Here is a 22,575-nt window from a genome sequence, read left to right as displayed (position 1 = left end):
ATATTGCACCAAAGGTGGAACTGACGTCCAACCCTGTGCTTCCTTAAATTGCTCTAAAGAGGGCTGAAATGGATTGTTGTTGTTGTTTGCTGGAACAAACTTTAATGCCCCATTTGAGTTCGGGGCCTGGGGCTGGCCCCGTTGTCCGTTTCCCTGAAGGAGTGGCAAGGGATTCCCTTGAGCGTCAGTTTTAGATTTACATTCCTTAGCCCAATGTTTTCCTCTTTTACAATGAGGACAAATTCCAGGCGGCTTAGAGCCTGAGGGCTTAGGCTGTTCCTCCCTACAATTCTTTGCAAAATGACCCATCTTTCCATATCTAAAACAGGTTCCTCGAGTTTGACCTCTGTTGGCTAAAAAATCTTTCACTGTTTGACCATTAAAAGCAGCAGCCATTGCAAGACCTTGTTGATAAGAAGAGCCAATATCAGAACAAAGGTGGATATAACCTTGAAGGTCAGTTTTGTTTTTACGGGATCGAATAGCTGCCTGACAGGCTGGATTAGCGCATTTCTTATAATTTATAGTGCCCTCCTCCAGAAACCATGGGCACAAATTCCTGATAAAATCAAAAAACCATAATAAATCACTTGTTTTAACCTTTACTCCTCGCATCTTTAAAGCCTTTTGTAACTGTCTAATATATATCTCATGATGGCTCAATTCTTGCCCCATTATCAGGCGCTACTACTCACCTTGATCGTAATGCAGCAGGTTCCCACAAAAGACCAAGGTCCTTCAATTCGGATGGCCATCCCTTTATTGCACCTTTTTCCTCACGGGATCCCCTGTATCACAGGCCCCACGTTAGGTGCCAAAAATGTCCTGACCCGTGGGATATTCAACGCAGACCCTGGAGGGGGGAGTGGGAATGGGATGGAAGCAAGAGACGTGAGAAATGGAGACAAGACAGTATTCCAATCAAGCCTCATTTATTGGTTTGAAAGTTACAGCTTATATAGGGAAAAAGCAGGCATGCTGCAAAGGGTCTGGAATGTAAAGATATGATAACATCTTGAGGAGAAACAAAGACAGGACATTCAAAGTAAAGGTTGCTGCCCAGAATGTTTATGGTTAAACAGTTTCTGGAGAAGGATAAAAGGTCACTTGCAAATTAACTTGCATAGCCAGGAGCAAGCAGTTTCTGGCACAAGTAGATTACAAGGCAACTGTCACATAAGCACTGCCACACAAAGAGGAGAGTGGGGCTGCTCGCTCCCAACACTCTGGTTCAAATAAGCCAGAAAATATATCACCTATACCTTGTAGGACCAAGGAAGGGCAAAAATGGTGACAGAAATCAAATCATTCCTGCTGGTTTTACTCTCCCACCTGACTACTACTTTTTGTGATGTCTAGTGCCTCTAATTCCTACCCTATTCAGAGCACTTGAAGGTGAACTAGGTATATCTCATCACTTTCCTAAATTATCTTCCCCTTCTCCATCCTTTCTCCATCTATATTTTGGTTTGAAGTTATAATGGTCTTCTACTTTTATCAAAGGTGGAATTTGTGTTCCTCTTCTGTTTTATCCTGTGCTTAAAGATGGTTTTCAAGAAAAGAGTGTGAAAATCACTTTACCCCATCATGTTAAAACCATATGTCTTTCCTAATTTTATAGACTCAGAAACCAAGACCACGGGTGATGGAATGACTTTCCTTCTGTTAGTCCCACTGGTACCATAGATCTGATTAGAAACAAGTCATGTAATTATTAACCCTGTGCTTTTGTTGGCATGCTACATTAAAATAGGCTCCATAAGGTGACACTTACTAATGTATTGCTTTCTTTTCTGATTAAATACATAGTACACTTTCAGCCACTGAACCTGTTCTTGGCAAAGTCACAAATGACCTTCATGTTGCCAAATCCAATAGCGAATTATTAGTCCTCATCTGTTCAATTCATCAGCAACATTTACAGTATTGATCACTTCTTCCTCCTTGAAACACCTTTGTTTAGTTAGCTTCCAGAACATTATTCTTAGTTTTCTTCCTATCTCATCATTTCCTCCTTTTCCATCTTTTGGCTGTTCCTCATTTATTGAATCTCCAAACGTTGGAGTGTCCCAGAGCTCTATTTTCTGATCACTACTCTCCTCCATCGCTCTGATTTCCTAGGTGATCCTACTTGTCCCATTGCTTTAAACATTGTGATAGTTAGTTTTAGGCATCAACTCAACTGTATAAAAGGATGCCAAAATATCAAGTTAAACATTATTTCCGGGTGTGTCTATAAGGGTGTGTTTTGATAGTATTAGCATTTGCATTGATGGCCTCAGTAGAATAGCTGGCCCTCCAGTGTGGGTGGGCATCATGCAATCCATTGAGGGCGTGGATAGAACAAAGATAGAGGAAGAAGGACTTTGCCCCTGTTCTTCTACCTCACTGCTTGAACTGGGACATCTCATCTCATCTGATCCTGCTCTTGGACTGAGATTTACACCATCAGCTCCCCTGGTTCTCAAGCCTTCATACTTGGATTGTATTACACCATTGGCTTTCCTGGGTTTCCACGTCACAAATGTCAGATCATGGGACTTCTCAACATCCACAATTGTGTGAGACAATTTCTCATACTAAATCTCCTTATACACACACACAAACACACACACACACACAGACATGCATCACTTAATGATGGGGATACATTCTGAAAAATGTGTCACATTAGGCAATTTCATCATTGTGCAAACATCACAGAGTGTGCTTACACAAACCTAGATTGTATAACATAATACACACCTAGGCTTCATGGTATAGTCTATTTCTCCTACATGAGTAAAACATAGTGCTATGAAGTTAGGACAGCTATATCATCACTGGTGCATTTGTCTGTTTCTGTTGCTTATAACAGAGCACCTGAAACTGGATAATTCATAATAAAATAAAATTTATTTCTTACAGTCTGGGGGCTGGTAAGTCCAAGTCCAGGGAATACATCTGGTGAAGGCCTTTTTCCTTGTGGGAACTCTATATAGAATCCTGAAGTTAACAGGGTGTCACATTGAGAGAATGAGCTGAGCAAGAGAGCTAACCTGCTCACTTGCTCTCCTTACAAAGCCATCATAACCATACCCATGACCACCCATTAAACCCATCAATGGATTAATCCATGCACAATGGTACAGTCCTCACATTCTAATCACCTTTTAAGGGCCTCATCTTAATTACCATAATTGGATTTACCCCCCTCTTTACACTATTACAGTAAGAATTAACTTTCAACACAAGAACTTTTGGGGTATACATTTGACCCATACCACTAGGCAATAGAAAATTTTCAGTTCCATTATAATCTTATGAGACCACTGTCATATATGCAGTCCATTGTTGACTAAAACATTGTTATGCAGTGCATGACTCTGTGTGTGTGTATGTGTATATAAGGGTACTTCAAAAGTTAATATTATCTTTGAATTCTATTTTTCCATAAACTTTTTGAAGTACCCTTGTGTGTGTGTGTCTGTGTATTCTATTGGTTCTACTGCTCTGGAGGATCCTGATAATAGAAATATTATATATATGTTGATAGCTTCTAAAAAAATACCTTCAACCTCAATTTATTCACTGAATTCCAGACTTGCATATCCAACTAACAAATTGATACCACACTTGGATTTCAAACAGGCATCTCCAATTTAACATCCAAACCCAAATACTTTTTTTTCAGATTTTACAAAACCTATGTTTTCCAAGTTATCTCCACTTTAATAATGGAAAATTTTTTTGTGGGGGGGGGGGGTCAGTCAAAAAACTTCAGTCATCCTTGACTACCTCCTTTTTCCTATACATCTTATACAACAAGGAAGTCTTGTTGGCTTTATAATTACTATTTATCAAGAATTCTACCACATTTTACCTCCTCTGCTGCTACCATGCTACTCCTAAGCCACCTTCATGTCAAACCTGTATTATTGCTGTAGCTTCTTAACTAGTAGCTTTGCTTCTGCTCTGATACCACTAATCTATCCTTCACCCAGCAGCTAGAATAGTCTATTTAGAATATAAATTACATCAAATGATACTTGAAGAGAGTATATATAAAGAGTACTACACAAACAGTATGAGAAAATAATTTATTTGAAAGGGGTCAGGAATGAAGAAATGGGAAAAATGTCTTCCAGGTGAGAGATGATGGATATAGTGGGTGACATAAGGGCTCCTTCCTCCAAGGCAGAGTCTGTTTTCTTCTTTTTTTGCTTGTATTTATACTTTCTGTCTTTTTTTGTACTTTCACGTTGCCTTCCTCCCATTTCTTCATCATGGCTTCCCTGTATTATACATGGAACTGGGTGTTAAGATGACACCCAGAGGAGAATCCACAACACCAGCTAAGTACAGTGACTGCCTAGGTGCCTTACGTGTGAGTTACCTGAAGGCAGGTACTGTATTTGATGATTTGGACACCTGAGGAATGACTGACTGACTCCTCTATTCCCAGTGGAATTCTACAGAGAAGTGGCGGGTAGAATATGGGAATCCCAAGTCCAAACATGTGTCAGTAGAAACTGAAGAGTAATGGTGGACTTCAAGTCAACCAGGCACATCTGCTTTACCAAGAACCTCAGTGAAGGAGACCAAATGAAAGAAATCTGTGAAAGGCAACAAAGCTTCCTGTTCAAAGGAGAGAGCACAATGCAATGAGAACCTAAAACCTCAGAAGAAGATGCCAATTCCTCCATGACCCTCTCAACTGCCGCTGGTCAACCTGCTTCACAGAGACATTTCACGGGCCTGGTGAAGACAACTAAAACTGAGCACCAAAGGCCAGAAATTAGATGCATATAAGCGACACTGTGAATATGCTTACCCAAACCAGAAGAATATTCCTACAACAGCAAAAGAGGCCAGGATACAAGGAAAATCAAAGGTGAATGAGGGGAAAACGTCCCTGGAAAGTTCTGAGTAAAGGACTTGTTTTGAGGGAACTGATCCTCCTGAAGTGGCTCGTCTGCCTGAGGAGGGATTGTCTGCCCTCGAAGAGTCCTTGGGAAATTAACATAGTTGTGGTGACAACTACTGCCCCAGAGGCTGTGCTGGCCTCTTAGGCCAGAATTGCAGCCAGGGCTGGGAAGATGGAGGCACTGGAATCGGAGGTAGTGGAAATGCCACCAGAGGCTGAAGGTGTCAGGTGGTGTGTGGTCCATGGGAGAAATCTCCTTGCAGACACAGATGGTAGGGTTCACCTGCAGTTTCATGCTGGACAAACCTGGGTTCCTGAAAAGAAAACAGGGAGAGTGAGTGCACTCTGCTTGCTTCCTGCCTGCGATTTTCCACCCCTGCTCCTGAAGGACAATATGTTGTGTCTCAAATGTGTTCACGGGAACAAGGACTTACTAAAAAGCCTGCAGTGAGAATGGAATAGCAGGAGAAAGGGCACTCTGTGGTTGTAATTAATGGTGGAGGGGCTCGACTCCAGGGTGTCACTGATGGCTGGACTCTCTACATTCTGCATGCTTCTTGCTTACAGGACATGCAGACTGAGGACCACAGACATTACCCTCAGACCCCCAACAGTGCCTGCCGCTTCATGGATTGGGATGCACAGACTTTTATGTTTACAAATGGAGAAACATTTATCATTCATTCCAGTTAACAAAGTCATTCATACTACCAAATGTTTGCCCTTGTGAAGTAGAAGTGACTTCAACTGCTCTTTTTTTTTTTTTTTTGATGGCTGGCCGGTATGCGGATCTGAACCCTTAGACCTTGGTGTTACGACACCGCACTGTAACCAACTGAGCTAGCCAGCCAGCCCCTTTAAATGAGAACTCCAGCTGAGTGTTGTGAAGGAGTTGAGGAAAGAAACAGTAGTTTGCTTCTGTGCTGGATTTTCTTCCTTAGAATACTGACTACTTTAGGAGATGTTCTATTCCACTCATAAATTTTTTAAAACGTAAATTATTTTAAGGCAAAGAGAGGCTGCTACTCTTTCCCCTACTCCCCAAATGACATGATTCTTAATATACAAAACAACATTTTCCAACATTTCTTTAACGTGAGACTTCTACAGTTTCACTCTGGAATAAAAACACAGGGTGTTTTGCCAGTATTATGTCTACTTGTAACTTTTGTATATTTCTGCTGCTTAAAAATGTTCAAAGTTGCTTCATAATCATAAATACATAATATATTGAATTTAAAATGTGTACATAAAATAGCTGAGTGTGTACATAAATTATTAAGGAAGCATTATTTATTACATGCAAATTATCGTTAATATTCTTAACTCAAAGTAAGATTAAGCCAAAAAGCATGATTTTCTTTTGCATTATTCATTTGTTTTTAAAACCATTTTATTGAGGTATGATTGACATATAGAAAGCTGCACATATTTAATGTATCCAACTGATGAGTTTGAATCATTTTTAATTTTGTATGTTCTTCCTAAATTTATAGTCTTGTGAATCTTGGAAAGACCTGTTATTTTTTACTTGTCTTATGTTTTAATGGTGGTTTCCAACATTGTTTTATTACTATTATTATTATGAATAAGTGATACTTTTTTGCCCCTCCAATGAATGTATAAAAAGTAGCTCACTGGAAAGAGTGGTGGAGTTGGAAAATTTGTAACAATCATGATATATAGACTTATAGGTTTAGGCAAGACTCCTTAATAAATATTAAAGCAAGAGAGGAAAGTTTGTTGAGAAGCAGGGTATTTCTATGGTCCACTGTGTTGCTCCCTCCCATTGCCCTTTTTTAATTTGAGAATTTTACTTTGCTTTTCTAATTTATTTGTTTATTTTTTATTAATTTTGGTGGCTGGCCAGTACAGGGATCTGAACTCTTGACCTTGGTGTTACAACACCACACTCTAACCAACCAACTGGCCAGCCACAGTTTGCTTTTCAATTCTACTTAGAGATACCTCCCTGTTTCTAACCCTTAAATAAACTTAAATTTCTCACTAAAAAGAAAAGAAAAGAAAGAGCACTACACTATCCACTATACCAACAACTTAATCATCTACAAATAATTATAATTAATATTTCAATGTATTTCCCTTTCGTTTTTTTTTCTCCCCCCAGGTGGGTGACTTAGTCTGCTCAAGTCCACCATAACAAGATACCATAAACTGGGTGACTTAAGCAACAGAAATTTATTCCTCACAGTTCCAGAGGCCAGTAGTCTGAGATCAGGGTGGCAGCACCATCAGGCTCTGGTGGAGGCTATCTTCCTGTCTTACAGATGGCCACCTTCTGTGTCCTCACATAGCAGAGAAAGAGAGAGACAGCAAGCTCTCTTGTGTCTCTTCTTATAAGGACACTAGTCCCATCATGAGGGCGCCACCTCAAGACCTCATCTAAACACAATCATCTCCTAAAGGCCTCGCTTTCATATACCATCAAATTGAGGGTTAGAGCTTCAAATTATGAATTTTGCAGGGAACACAATTCAATACATAGCAGTGGGCATAGGCACATAGAGTTTATAAATCAATATTATACAGTTAATATTGGTCTGTAATTTTTTATTCAGTATTATATCTCATTTCTGTATCAGCAAGTACTATTTGAAAACATAATTTCTAGTGATTGCATAGTATTCCAATATGTATAGGTACACATGTATCTTCCCTTTTCTCCTCCAGATCCTCTCTCTAATCTTCTCCACTCTGATCTCTCTGTCCAGGTGTCTGACCTATATGGACCACATTGAAGTGTTCATATCTTTGGCTTCTAGTTGAGTTTGGCCCTTGGGGAGCCAGCAGGAAATACAGAGGAAGGCAGAAATATGTGTTCAGTGTACTTATTCCCTCGGTTCCATCCTCACAAGATAAACTTTAGATAGCTATTTTCCTCAATAAAATGTCACTATTCCTCTCAAGGTATAGCCCTCTCTTTCAGAGCTTCTCTACTAATCTTTTTAGGCAGGGAATCTGGTTATCCACTTTATGTGAAGTTGAAACAGCCTGAGATACAGATCTTCACTGATTCAAGAACAGTGCCTAATGGGTAACATGGCTGGTCAGGAACTTACATAAACAATACTGGAAGATGGGCTGGCCCATGGCTCACTTGGGAGAGTGTGGTGCTGACAACACCAGGTCAAGGGTTAAGATTCCGTTACCAGTCATCTTAAAAAAATAAAAAATACTGGAAGAGAGACAAAAAGGAAGTCTAAAGGGAAGGTGATGGTTGGAACCCTCATAATAGGCAGAGTGTGACAATATCTAAGGCCCACAAAATTTCAAACAGAGGCCTTCCACGACAGACAAGATGTACAATAATCAAGTGGACAAGGTGACCTGCACTGTGGATGTCAGTCAGCATCTTTCCCCAGTTTGTTAAAAAGGCCCGTGTGTATTTCTGTCTTCAGTTACAACATGTAAAGAGGTTGAAAGTCATCCCTCCTAGTCTTACACAAGAAAAAGTAGGACAAACTGAAAACCAACTACTTTTCTTGAACCAATCAAAGAACTGAGGTTGCAGGGCAAGCCACCACCCCAAAATGTAGACAGATAAGTTCATACAGAAAGACACAGGTGAGATCTGCTTACATGTAGGAGATGCTGTAGGGTAGGAACACTTAAATGACAATTTTAACAAATTGCTGGAAAGTGAGTGTGAAATAGCATGAGACTGACAAATCCTAAGGCCATGATCTTAAGGGGCCCCAAAACATTTGTGGGCTTTACCTCCCAAAACACCATCACGTTCTCATGGTGAAGATCCAGGATATAGCCTTCTCCTGGCTCTGGCAAAAAAAGGAGAAGAGTAATAATTTAAAAATAAACTCAGAACCTTTTCCATAACAAAGGCCTACTCTACAGCATGAAAGACTTTGCCAGATCCTTATCCCACCTGGTGATTCTTCTCACTCCAGTCCCCTCTAGCTTTTCTTTCTCACCTAAAGAATAATAATAATAATAATAAAAAGTCAACAGGAATTAGGGAATCAAGGAAACAGATTGGGATGGTAGGGTAAATAAATTGGTAAGGTGCAAGGGAGAGGGAGCTATAACACTACAGAAATGTTTGTAAAGGTCACAGCCCTGAGACATAGGTCACTAAAAGGCTGAGATTTAAATGGAGGATTGTAGACAGACCACAGATTCAGAAATCTCAGAGAACACCAAGAAGAATAAATAACAAAAAAACCAAAAAATCATAACAAAACAAACAACATACCTTCACACTTAGGCATATCATATTCAAACTGCAAACAAACAAACAAACATAAAACAATGAGGAGAAAATACTGAGAAAAGCAGGGGTGGGGAAACACTTTATCTAAAGAAGTACAAGGATAAGAATTACAGCAGATTTTGCATCACAGTCCATCCAGGCCAGAAGAGAGTGGCATGAAATATGTAAAATGTTGAAAGGAAAAAAAAAAAAAAAACCCTAGAATTTTATATCCAGCAATATTATCCTTCAAAAGTAAAGGATAATATTCTCTGAAGGAGAAATAAAGACTTTCTCACAAAAACAAAAACTGAGGAATTCATCACTAGCTGACCTGCCCTGCATGAAATATTAAAATAAGTTCTTCAGACAGAATTAAAATTGCATAGGTCAGAAAGTTGGATCTATTTAAAGAAAGGAAGAACACCAGCAAAGGAATAAATAAAGGTAAAATAAAATATTTTTTCCTATTTTTAAATGTCTTAAGTGATATCTATTCTTTTAAAAGCAGTAATGGTAGCAATGTATTGGGTGATTATAGCATTTGCACCAGTGAAATGAATGACATTAATGCCACAGGGACAGAAAAAAGGAACTGGAAAACCTCAGTAACAATATACCTATACTATATACATAAAGACGTATGCTGTTATTTGAAAGTAGACTTATATTAGTTAAAAATGTGTGTTGGAAACTCTAGGGAAAACACTAAAGTTTTTTTAATAAGTAAAAGTTCTTTAAAAGAATTATGGTTGATATGCTAAGAGAGAAAATAAAATGGAATCATACAAAATGTTCAATTAAACTAGAAAAGGCTTAACAAAGGAGTGGAAAAAAGAAACAAAGAATAAATGCAATAACCAGAAAGTAGGTTAAAAGTAGGTATAGTTAACATACAAAAGTTAACTGCTTCCTTATATATCAGCAATAAACAGTTGGAATTTGAAATAAAAAATACTGTTTACAAAAACACCAAAACAATAAAATATTTAGGTATAAATCTAACAAAATACTTACAATCTGTATGTGAAAACCACAAAACAATGATGAAACAAATTTAAAAAATCGAAATAAATAGTCTATATTCATAGATTGGAAGACTCATTATTGCTAAGATGTCAATTCTTCTCAATTTGATCTACAGATTCAATGTAACCCCAATCAAAATTCTAGCAAGCTATTTTGTAGATATCAGTAAACTGATCCTAAAATTTATATGGAAAGGCCAAGGACCTAGAATAGCCAACAAAATACTGAAAACAACAAAGTTAAGGTAACCACACTACACAAATTCAACATTTACTAAAAAACTATTTTTTAAAAAAGCACAATATGAGCAAAGGAATAAATATATAGATCAATGTAACAGAATAAAGAGCCCATTAATAGAGTCACATAAATATAGTCAACTGATTTTTGACAGCAACACAAAAGCAATTAGTGAAGAAAAGAGTGTTTTCAATAAATGATGCTAGAGCAAGTGGATGTCCATATGCAAAAAAAAAAAAAAAAAAATTGACAAAGACCTTTCACCTTAAACAAAAATTAACTCAAAGTAGGTCGATAATTGCAAAACCGTAAAACTTCTAGAAAACATAGGAGTAAATCTCTGTGGTTTCTGGCTTGGAAATCAGCTTTTAGAGACAACATCAAAAACATGATTCATGAAAGAAAAAAATGGTTAAGTTGAACTTTATTAAAATTAAAATTTTCAGCTCTGTAAAAAGCTGTGTAAAAGGCTATCAAGTATCCAAAAGGTCTGATTATTTCCTTTTCCCCAATGCACAGTTATCTTGGTATAAGACCATAGGTCCCTCTAGCAAGGCTATGAGAAAATTTAACAGTATAAAGTTTCAGTAGTATACCAAGGTCCCTCCTCAATATGACATAGCCTCCCCTTTATTGAAAGAATTCTGGGTCTATAAACTGGCTCAAGCCTGGGAACTGATAGAGTGGGCACGATTCTCTGTTTTTATGACTTGAGTTAGACTTTTGTTCACTTGACCTGGAATTTTTCTTATAGAGATCAAGTAAGAATTTAGTAGGCTTCCTATCTATTTCTCTTCTAGGAATACCATGTGCCGTAGGTCTGCAGGAGTCAGACTATTCTGACTGATGCTTTGACTCAGCTGTCCATTACAGTAACTATGCTCACCTTGCCTTTGGTGATTTAGTGCCTCCACTTGGCCCCTGCCACCCTGGGATCTAATTACTCCCATTGCATTTAGGTTTTCTAATTGAGTGGCTGCAGTCCCCACGAGGTCTGCCTATGTAGAAGAGTGACCATGGAGCTCTTTACGGATGCTGGGGCTCCTTTCACAAATCAATTTTACAAAGTACTGGTGAAAAGTATTTCTTCTGGACACATCCAGTGTGAGTTGAAAAATCCCCTCTAACACTCCAATCCCCTTATGTCTTTGTATCTCTTCCTCTGCATTAAACCAAGGAAGACTGGGCCTTTCCAATTCTCTCATGGAGGTGCATCATTTGATCCATGTTTCAGCCAACCAACCAAACAGATTATTGTTGGAGTGAGCAGGACGGAAGCCATGTTGGATTTAAAACTACACTGGCTGCAGACAAATTTTAAAAAGACAGTTTTTTTCTTGGCATGCATTTCTATGAGTTCTCTTTTTTCCTATGGTTATTTGATATTTTGAGCCTTGGTTATAGTGCAAGATGACATTATTTACATAAATGTAAAGTTGTTTTCTAGCAAGCCTGAAGCTGCAGATTTGCCAGGAGGCATGTACTAGCTAGACCTTGAGATAAGAGCAAAGATGGGAACAGAAAACAGCGGAGCATTGGTGAGAATTTGTACCTGGACCCTTGCATGTCCCCCTCCCTCCTGCTTTTCATTTCCCATGTTCTATTCCCTCAGCTCCCTCTTTTAAAAACCCTCAGTAAATCTGAGTCTCAGAGATGGCTTTAGTCTGGCCATTCTCTTTCAGGTTTACTGGGTTAGCCTAACATCTCTCCTCAGATCATTGGTATTCCTGAATAAAAGCTGACTTCCATTTTCAGCAACGTTTGACTTTGGAGTGGTTTGTTTTTTGAAAGGGGGCAGGCAGCCAGAACTGTGCCTGGTAACACTATTAATTTTGGTGGTTTAGTGCCTCCACTTGGCCCCTGTCACCCTGGGATCTAATTAATCCCATTGCATTTAGGTTTACTAATTGAGTGGTTGTGGTTCCCACAAGGTCTGGCCTACATGGAAGACAACCATGGCGCTCTCCAGGGATGCTGGGGCTCCTCTCACAAATCAATTTCTCAGAGTACTGGTGAAAAGTATGTCTTCTGGACTCTTTCTAACCCCTCAGTCTGCAACATTAAGTGCAGAATCTCTGCTTATTGAGCCCATATCAATAAATTCAACCTGATCTAACTTTATGTCCCTTCCAACATTATCTCGCTCTTAATATCTATTCCCACACACATTACTCGATTTTGGCTTGTATAAATTAGAAAGCTCAAGCAGTTGTTTTGGAGTGTAGTGCACCTCCTCATGGGTCACACTTGGTACCTCACTTTTAGGAGTCTGCTGGGATTTGAGTCTAGTTATAGATTTATACACAAAGAGGGGTGGTAGCGGTGGGGTATGAGGATAAGCATTGTCTTGCATGGCAACTGCCTCAGTGGAGGCCATTAAAGTCTACTCAGACAGTACAGGGTTAATCCATCCAGATGCAATATCACTGTAGGTGAGAAGGCCAATTCCACTGGGGATGGGGGGGGGGGTCTACTTCCACTGGATATGGAGAGACCCCTTCCACTGGCAAAGAAGACTCTTCATAATTTAGGGTTCAATGTTCCCAGCTTAATCAGGGTCTTTCCACACATCTCCATTCCAGCTTACAGGATCCCATTTTATCCCCAATCAGTGCCCTCAGTTTAATAGTAGACACTCTGAAAGGCTGGGAGTTAAACTTGCATTGGAATTCAGCCAATTACAGGATGAGGTCCTACATTTGATTTTCAGCAACTTCAGCCCTGCAGCTATAAGAGATAAGAATATCCCTCAAGGCATACCTAGAAGCTCTTAGGTCATTTATGCAGTGCTTGAACTGCAAATTCAAATTCTTAAGCTCATCCTATTCTTTGACCACCCTGTCCAGCAACATTAAGAGATACAAACCAATGCCATTATATTCCTTAGTTTTCCAAATATATTCAAGAGTATCATATATAGAGTCACATAGCTCCTTGCTTTTTATAAGTGGTTGATTAAGAGTATCCAATGCAGATATTTTGTGTATCTCTATAAACAGCTATGGACTTTTAGTGCTCTTTTTATTTTTACTACTGGAGTCATTAGCATCTTTAAATCTAATCAGATTAGAGAGCCAATTCCAGAAACTCCAAGATCAATCCAGAAAACTCATCCTTAAAATACTGATTCTCCAGAACCATTCTCAATTCCAATATCTGTATTAGTATTCTCCAGAGAGAGAGAATAGGAGATATGTAGGTAGGTAGATAAATAGATTGATTATTATGAGAATTGGCTCATGTGATAATGGAGGCCAAGAAGTCTTATGAGAATCAGGAAAGCCAGTGGTGTAATTCAGTCCTAATCAGAAGGAATAAGAATTGGGAGAGCCAATGGTATAACTCCCAGTTTGATTTGGGGGTGGGGGGTGTGGCACTGGTGTAAGTCCTGGAGTCCTAAGGCCTGAGAACCAGGAGCTCCAATATCTGGGGGCAGGAGAAAATAAAAGATGGATGCCCCAGCTCAAGAAGAGAAAGCAAATTCACTCTTCCTCTGCCTTTTGTTCTATTTGGATCCTTAATGGATTAGATGATGCCCACCTGCATTGGTGAAGTCAATCTTCTTTACTCAGCCTACCAATTCAAATGCTAATCTCTTCCAGAAACACCCTCACAGACACAGCTATAAATAATGTTCTATCAGCTACCTGGGCATTTGTTAGTCCAGTCAAGCTGACACATAAAATTAGCTATCACAACACTATATGATTCAAATTATTTGACATTATGAAAAAGGCAAAACTATGGAGACAGTAAAAATATTAGTGGTTGCCAGTGGGTAGGGGAGAGGGAAGAGATGAATAGGAGGAGCATAAAGGATTTTTAGGGCAGTAAAACTATTCTGTATGATACTATAATGGTGGATATAAGACATTATACATTTGTCAGAACCCTTAGAACCTTACAACACAAAGAGTAAAACATTAATGTATGCAAATTGTTTAAAAAATTATTTAGGAAGTCAGGGAATCCCAGAGTAGAATACAGAGTGTGTCAAAACAATCTAACTGTATTACAGATATACGAAGGAACCTCACTGAATGCGATGGGAGGAAAAGGTGCTGACCTAAGACACTTTGAAAACGAGTAGAGTCTGTAAGACAAAGAAAACAGAAAAAATATATAGGCACTGTATTCTAGTTGATAAAGTTGTTTCCTCTGGGGGTATGAGTTAATAATTTTGATACTGCTATATGAGTATTTCTGTCTTTGTTTGTGCTGATATAACAAAATACCTGAGATATGGTAATTTGTAAAGAACAGAGATTTGTTTTCTTGCAGTTCTGTAGGCTGGAAAGTCCAAGATTAAGATGTTCGCAGGTTTGGAGTCTAGTCAACGCCTTTTTGTTGCATCTTTACATAGCAGAAGGCTGAATAGCAAAAGGGGCTGAACTCACTTTCTCAAACCTTTTTATAAGGGCACTAATCTCATCCATGAAGGCAGACCCACCATGGCCTAATCACCTCCTAAAGTCCCCACCTCTTAATATTATCACATTAGACCTTAAGTTCCAACATATACATTTTAAGGGGGAACGCTCAAACCACAGCATTCAGCCCCTAAACCTCAAAGTTCATGTCCCTCTCACATACATTCAAGATATATTCATTCCACCCCAATTGCCCCCAAAGTCTTAGCTTGTTCCAACATTGGCTTTAATGTTTAAGTCTAAAGTCTCATCTATATATTATCTAAATCTGATATGGGTGAGACCCACCATATGATTCATCCTAAGGCAAATTGACCTTCAGCTGTCAATCTATGAAATCAAACAAGTTATATGTTCTTAAAATACAATGATTGGAAAGGAATAGGATTGACATTCCCATTCCAAAAGTGAGAAACAGGCAAGAAGAAAGGGGTGACGAATCCCAAGTAAGTTCAAAGCCCAACAGAACAAACAGCATTAAACTTTTAGCCTTGAGAATAATTTTTTGACTCTATGTCTCACCTTCTGGACACACTGGGTTGGGGATTGGGTCCCCCAAGGTTCCAGGGGACTTCATTTCCATGGCTTTGCTGAGCATAGTCCACACTAAAGCTCTCATGGGTTGCAGTCAAGTGCCCACGACTCTCCCAGGCTGGAGATGCACACTGGGGGTTCTGCAGGACTACAGCCTTGGGGACAGCTTCACCCCTACAGTTCCACTAAGCATTGCCCTAGTGGAGGCCCTTGGCAGTGGCCTGCCCCTGTAGAAATTCTCTACCTGGGCCCTAAGACTGTCAGAAACATCCTTTGAAATCTAGGATGAGGTAGCCATGCCCACACTGCTCATGCACTCTGACTACCTGCAGGGTTAGCACCACATGGATGCTAAAATGTTTACAGCCTATATCTTCCAGAGTGGCAGCCCAAGCCACACCTGGGCCCACTTGAGCACCGCTGGGATGACAAAGGAGCACTGTACCGGAATGCAAGGAGCAGAAACTTGAGGTGGCCCTGGGCAGTTTGCCCCCAGGTTCCATGGACAACCTGGGCCCCTCTTGTAGAACTGTTCTGCCCTAAGGCCCTGGAATTCTGGGCCTGTGATGGGTGGGACAGCCACAGAGATCTCAGAACAGCCTTTTGGGGTCATTTTTTCATTAACCTGATGAGTAGCCTCAGGCTTCTATCCATGCTAATCTCCTTATCAAATGGTTGCTTGGTCACACCCTTGGTATTATCACCCCAAAATGCTTTTTTATTCTTCACAAACTGGCCAGGCTAAAAATTTTCCAAAAATTTAAGTTCTGCTTTCCTTTTAATTATAATTTCCATCTTTAAATTGTTTCTCTCTTCTCACACTGTACTATAAGCAATCAAGAGAAGCCATGAAGCACCCTGAAAGCTTTGCTTAGAGATTTCTTCCATCAAATATCCTAGTCCGTTGCTAGCAAGTTCTGTTTTCCACAAAGCATTAGGACATTGCTTTGTATTGATTGAATTGTGTCCCCAAAGTTCATATATTAGAAGCTTAATTCACACTGTAACTGTTGGTGGGAAATCCTATTATGGTAATTGAAAGGTGAGGACTCGAAGAGGTGATTAGATTATAGGACCATGCCACAGTGAATGGATTAATAATGGTGGTCAGGGGTGTGTTTCTGAGGGCATTAAAAGAAGAACACAGGAGAAGGTTAGTCTCTCTCTGCTCTGCCACTTTCTGCCATGTGAGACCCCCAGGTCACTGTCACCACCACCAAGGCCTTCACCAAATGTTTTCCCTGGGCTTTGTACTTCCCAGCCTCTAAAACTGTAAGCAATAAATTTGTTTTCTTTATATATTACCCAGTTCCAACTATTTTGCTATAAGCAACAGAAACTGAGAAATACAGACATGAACACAATTCAGCCAAGTTCTTTATGCTTTGTAACAAGAATGGTCTTTCCTCCAGTTTCCAATACCTTTTTCCTCATTTCTATCTAATACCCTATTAAAATTGCCTTTATCATCCATATTTCTACAAACATTCTGTTTATGACCATTTAGATAATCTCCAAGATACAGACTGTCTCTAAAGCTCTCTTTTCCTAAACATTTACCAGAATTGCCCTTAATGCTCTGTTCACAGCAATCTAGGCTTTTTCTAGTATGCACTTTGAAATTGTTCCATCCTCTACCTATTACCCAGTTCCAAAGTCACTTTCACATTTTCAGGAATTTGTTATACCAATACCCCTACTTCTCAGTACTGATTTCTGTCTTAGTGCATTTGTGCAGTTATAATAAAATACCCAAGACATGATAATTTATAAAGAACAGAGATTTATTTTCTGGAGGTTGGGAGGTCCAACCTCAAGGCACTAATAGATTCACTGTCTGGGAAAGTCCGTCCTACTACATTCTTGCATGCAGAAGGTGGAAGGACAGAAGGGGCCAAACTCACTCCCTCAAGGTTTTCCATAAGGGTGCTAATCCCATCCATGTAGAGTCCTCCTGGTCTAATCACCTCCTAAAGGCCCCACATCTTAACACTATCACATTGAGTCTTAAGTTCCAACCAATGAATTTTGTGGGGACACAAACATTCAAACCATAGCAATATGTATGCTGGATTTCAACAGTTAATTAAAATGTATAGTGGATGGTGGGATGAGGTTTTGTACTACTGAAATGGAAAATTACATGTACTCAAGGGGAGAAGTCTGGAATGTTCCACCTGGTAATATATTAGAGACATCAATATGAACTCATGTTTAGCTTAGTATAGATACACATATCAAAACATTTAAAATATGTATATAGTCACAGGCTACTACATACACATAAATTTCCTTGCTTTTTCAACACTAGATGCAAAAACACCCTCAAGTAGCAGTGAGCACATGTAACACCCAGATCTTGGTTTCTGTAGATATTCTGCAGTAAAAGAAATCAGAGCTCCTTGAAGAAACTGATAATTCTAAAACTGAGGCATGAAATTATACAAAACATGTCTGAAGCATTTTATAGTGCTATAAAGTAAGGAAATAACAACAATAATCACAAAAACCAAAAAACCAACCCTTCATATTGATGATTTACGTCAAAGGGACATAGGAGCCAACTGAAAGAATTTCCAGTAGCCAAAGCTAGGACAATTTGAGTAAAAAATATATAAAATTTTATTTAATTATAAGTCAAAGTACATAACAAATATTTGAGCACAAACTGACATAAATAAGTAATGGAATGAATAAATATATGGGGCGAATAGATAAATCTCACATCCAGAAGCATTCCAAATAATTTATATAGATACTCTGCCCTCAGGTAGGTGGAGATAATTCCCCATTCACTAAGTATGTGTTGCATAGTGACTTTCTTCCAAGGAGGACAATATGGAAAGGAAGAAAATAAAAAAATAATAATTTTACAATGGAGAAAACTGGCAAACACTACCTCAGTGAGGTGATCAAGTAACCTTAACAGTGATGTGATAGCATGTATGTTGATAGTATGCATAAATGTACTATACGTGTGTATTGATAGCATGTATTTTTGATATGATGAGAATGGCACTTTACCTTTGTGGCTTCCTATCAAAAACCCACAACCCTATAAACCTAGTCTAATCATGAGAAAAATATCAGACAAATCTTAATTTAGGAACACTGTAAAAAGTAGCTGACTAGTACTCCTCAAAACTGTCAAGGTGATCAAGGAAAGTCTGAGAAACTGTCACAGCCAAGAGGAGCCTAAGAACACATAACAATTAATGTAATGAAGTCCTGGATAGGATCATGGAACAGCAAATGCACAGTAGCTAAAACGTGAGGAAATATTAACAAAGTATGGACTTTAGTTAATGATGTCATATCAATATTGGTTCATAAATTTTGATGAATGTACCATACTAATTTAAGATGTCGATATAGGAAACAGTGGTGTGGGGTATGTGGGTACTCCTTGCCCTACCTTCACAACTTTTCTGTAAATCAAAAACTATTCTAATATAAAAAGTCTATTTTTAAAAAGGCCTGTTTACAAAGTGGTCATGTTGGCAGAGATGGAAGCTGCCTACTTGGTGTAGATCAATTATACTGGATTACTATCCTCATGGAAATGTCAGAGCCCACCACCACAAATAGTCATAGACAATTAGCCTTAGAAGAGCTATTTTGTAGAATGCAGCTTTAAGCAGAATGCTAGCCATAAAGAAATCTTTTTGTGGCCTTGGCTCACAGCATAGCTCATGGGAAAACACTACAGGACTTAGTGCACAGAAACAGCAAGATAATAATAGGTAATCAGGAACTTGGTGAACTAACCAGTCTTCCTTTGGAATCACAGCTGTCTGGGAGCAAGGCATCATCCAGTTTGTGGGAGCTAGATAACACCCATGTTCCAAGGATGAATGAAAGAGTTACAGAACCAGTCCTAAGATAAAAAGGCTCAGAGCCTGGAAGATTTCACATAGTAGCCTTCTGATGGGACTAACCTCCCCCTTTCGTTTCCTTTAAAAAATGCTTGCTGAGGTTCCTGAGCCTCTGAGACAGTTTTAGTTTAACTGTCTCCTCAGACGTCTGGTAATAAAGCTTCCTACCTCACACCAACATTTGGGACTTACATGTCTTTTGTTTGTTCGAGCAAAGAGTGGCTGGACTTAGGCAGCAGTAACAGAAAGGGAAGTGCTTTGTCCTCACAGGGATGAACACAAATTCTGAGTATAAATTTAGCCTCCATTGCCAGCAAGACCATTTTGTACTTATACAATGCTTTATCTATTGTATGGTATTGTAAGGAAAGTAAAAAAAGTTTAGTCAGGATCTCACTCCTTACATCTGTTACAAATGGGCAAGATTCAGCACATTCACTAGAAACAAGTTATGAAAGTAGTATAACTGCACATGTGTGCTCATTTACTGATTCTGCATGATCATCGTAATTATGTAATGCTTGGCTTGTGGCTGCTATTGTGTACTAAGAGTATAAGGTAACTGCTCTGAACTGCTGGTCGGCAGAGCACGGAGGGTTGGCAGAGCACAGAGGGTCAGCAGAGCAGAGGGTCAGCAGAGCACGGAGGGTAGACAGAGCATAGAGGGTCAGTGGAGTAGAGCCAGAGCTCATGTCTGATGATAAAGAATGTCTGTGAAGCTCACATCTGAAGAGTAAAGTATGTCTACCTTCCATAGAGCTGCCAGTATCTCCTTTTGATTACCTGACTCATGACCTGCACAGGAAGGGGCAGAAGGATCTGAGATCCTGTCTGACAGGTATCCACACAGCATTGCCATAATATATATCTTCTGGGCAAATGAAAAGGAAGTGTAATAATGTCTTTTAAAATTATGATCATAGGGGCCGGCCCGTGGCTCACTCGGGAGAGTGCGGTGTTGATAACACCAAGGCCCCGGGTTCGGATCCCACATAGGGATGGCCGGTTCGCTCACTGGCTGAGCGTGGTGCTGACAACACCAAGTCAAGGGTTAAGATCCCCTTACCGGTCATCTTTTTAAAAAAAATTATGATCATAGGGGCCGGCCCGTGGCTCACTCGGGAGAGTGCGGTGTTGATAACACCAAGGCCCCGGGTTCGGATCCCACATAGGGATGGCCGGTTCGCTCACTGGCTGAGCGTGGTGCTGACAACACCAAGTCAAGGGTTAAGATCCCCTTACCGGTCATCTTTTTAAAAAAAATTATGATCATAGAGTTCACTGGCCATATCAGGTGCTCTTTTACCCAAAGGCAGCTGGCTTCATGTAAAGTGTAGTAGATGGTTGAAGGTTCAATTACAATGCCAGCTGGGAAAAATGCCCTGCATCTCTCAGTATATGGTGCTCTCTTCCCTGTAATTATAATGCATGAGTCCAGAAACCAAGGAGTGTAAATAGGAGTGGACCCTCTATTATATCTAATAACCTACTGGAAGTACATTTGCTCCAGTTATTGGGTTCAGATGTCCTAGTGACAAGGAGAAAAATCATTGCACCAGAGAACATAGGTATGGTCCTGATAATGGAAGGTGAGACTGCTACCTGGCCATTTTTGGCTTCTTATGCCATTGAACCAACAGACATAGGAGGTCACTGTACTGGGAAGGTGATTTATTCTGATTATCACGGGGAAATTGGGTTGATGATACACAATAAAGGCAAAAAGGATTATGTTGAAAGCTAGGGTATTTCCTAGGCACATCTTAATTTATCTATACTCAATAGTCCTGATCCATGAAAACCTGAACATTGCAATAAAAATCAAACATCAAAGAATCAAATCCCTTAGAGATTAAAGTTTGGACCACCCCCCAGTAAAGATTACAATCCAGCTTATGAACCAGCAAAGGAAAAGGACACATGTAATGTGTAGTAGAAAAAGGTAGTTATGGGGCCGGCCCAGTGGCGCACTGCTACAGTGCGCCGCTTGGGAGCGCGGTGGCGCTCCCACCGAGGGTTCGGATCCCACATACAGACTGGTTGCCGCTCACTGGCTGAGCGAGGCACGGGCGCAACCCAAGGGTTGCGATCCGTTGCCGGACACGAAAAAAGACAAAAAAAAAAAAAAAAGGAAAGAAAAAGGTAGTTATGATAATCAACTTAGCCCTCATGACCAGCAATAGAAGTGGGGTTTAATACAGCTAGATTTTATGTAACTAATCCCTTTTCCCATACTGTATTACATGAACTCTGGTATTGGCTAATGTTTTACATTTTAGGTGACAGTATGGTGGGATTTTATCATCCTGCCATGGTAAAAGTAACTGATGGTACTTCATGCACTCTTCTGTTGGTAAAATGAAGAGTGGATGTTGCAAATCAAAAGGAACAGACTGTATGAGATGACTTCTGTTTGACCCCCTTCCAGATCCATTTTCCACTATTCTTTAACCTTTTTTCATTCACTGCTACCCCTCTCCCATACCTACCAGAAGACTTAATATCAGAAGCTGATCTATATGGACCACACTAATGGGCTCCTGTTGGTTTTGACCAGAGGGGAGCCCTGGCAGTAGACTGCAGGGAAGGGAGGGCTGTGGGACAGGCTATTCATTCCCTTGGTTCTCCCCCTGAAAGGTTGCCTTGGGCTGAGTATTTTCCTCAACCAAAGGTCATTCATTGCTCCTCTTAAGATGAACAACATTTCACATTCTCTCTCCTTTCTCTCATGCTTTCAAGCCTGCAGTCATGATATCTTGGCTGTGACTAGCCCGATGTTCTTGCATAGAAATAAACTATTCTTGAATTATCCTATTTCAAGTGTATCATCTCTGTTTCCTGTGGGGATCAGGGCCGATTAGATAGATAAATAGATGCCATCACAGAATTTAGATAAACAGATTTAAAAATTTTAAGTTGTCAGATACTTAGTGTTCCCCCCACCATCCCTTGCACATACTATAAAATTTTTGCTATCATAAATAACATTGCAAATATTACACTTTGGCTAAATCCTAGTGGACATTTGTCTTAATTTCCTTAGAACACATTTTTAGAAGTGAAATTGATGGCTCAAAGACAGTGAATGTTTATAAGTATCTTAACACATATTTCTATTGTACCCTGTAGTAAATTTGTTACAACTTATACTGATTAGTATCAACTCTATATGAGGTAATTTAATTCATTCAACTTTAGTTAAAGCTGGTATTAATATTTTACAATTTGTAAATTTATGGATGAAACCATTTTATTGTTGGTTTAATTTGCATTTCCTTTTCTATTTCTTAAGCTGAACATTTTCATACTCATATTTTCCATTTCTATATCTTT

General features: G+C 39.4%; 1 pseudogene; it reads left to right on the top strand.

Moving 5' to 3' along the window:
* Positions 1 to 4,116: 4,116 nt before the first annotated feature.
* LOC103598312 lies at positions 4,117 to 5,357 on the top strand (annotated as a pseudogene).
* Positions 5,358 to 22,575: the final 17,218 nt, after the last annotated feature.

This window comes from Galeopterus variegatus, unplaced genomic scaffold (genome assembly GCF_000696425.1).
Source record: "Galeopterus variegatus unplaced genomic scaffold, G_variegatus-3.0.2 Scaffold2562, whole genome shotgun sequence".
NCBI lineage: Eukaryota > Metazoa > Chordata > Mammalia > Dermoptera > Cynocephalidae > Galeopterus > Galeopterus variegatus.
Note: the sequence above shows the minus strand (reverse complement) of the source record. Positions and strands in the feature narration are given on the sequence as shown.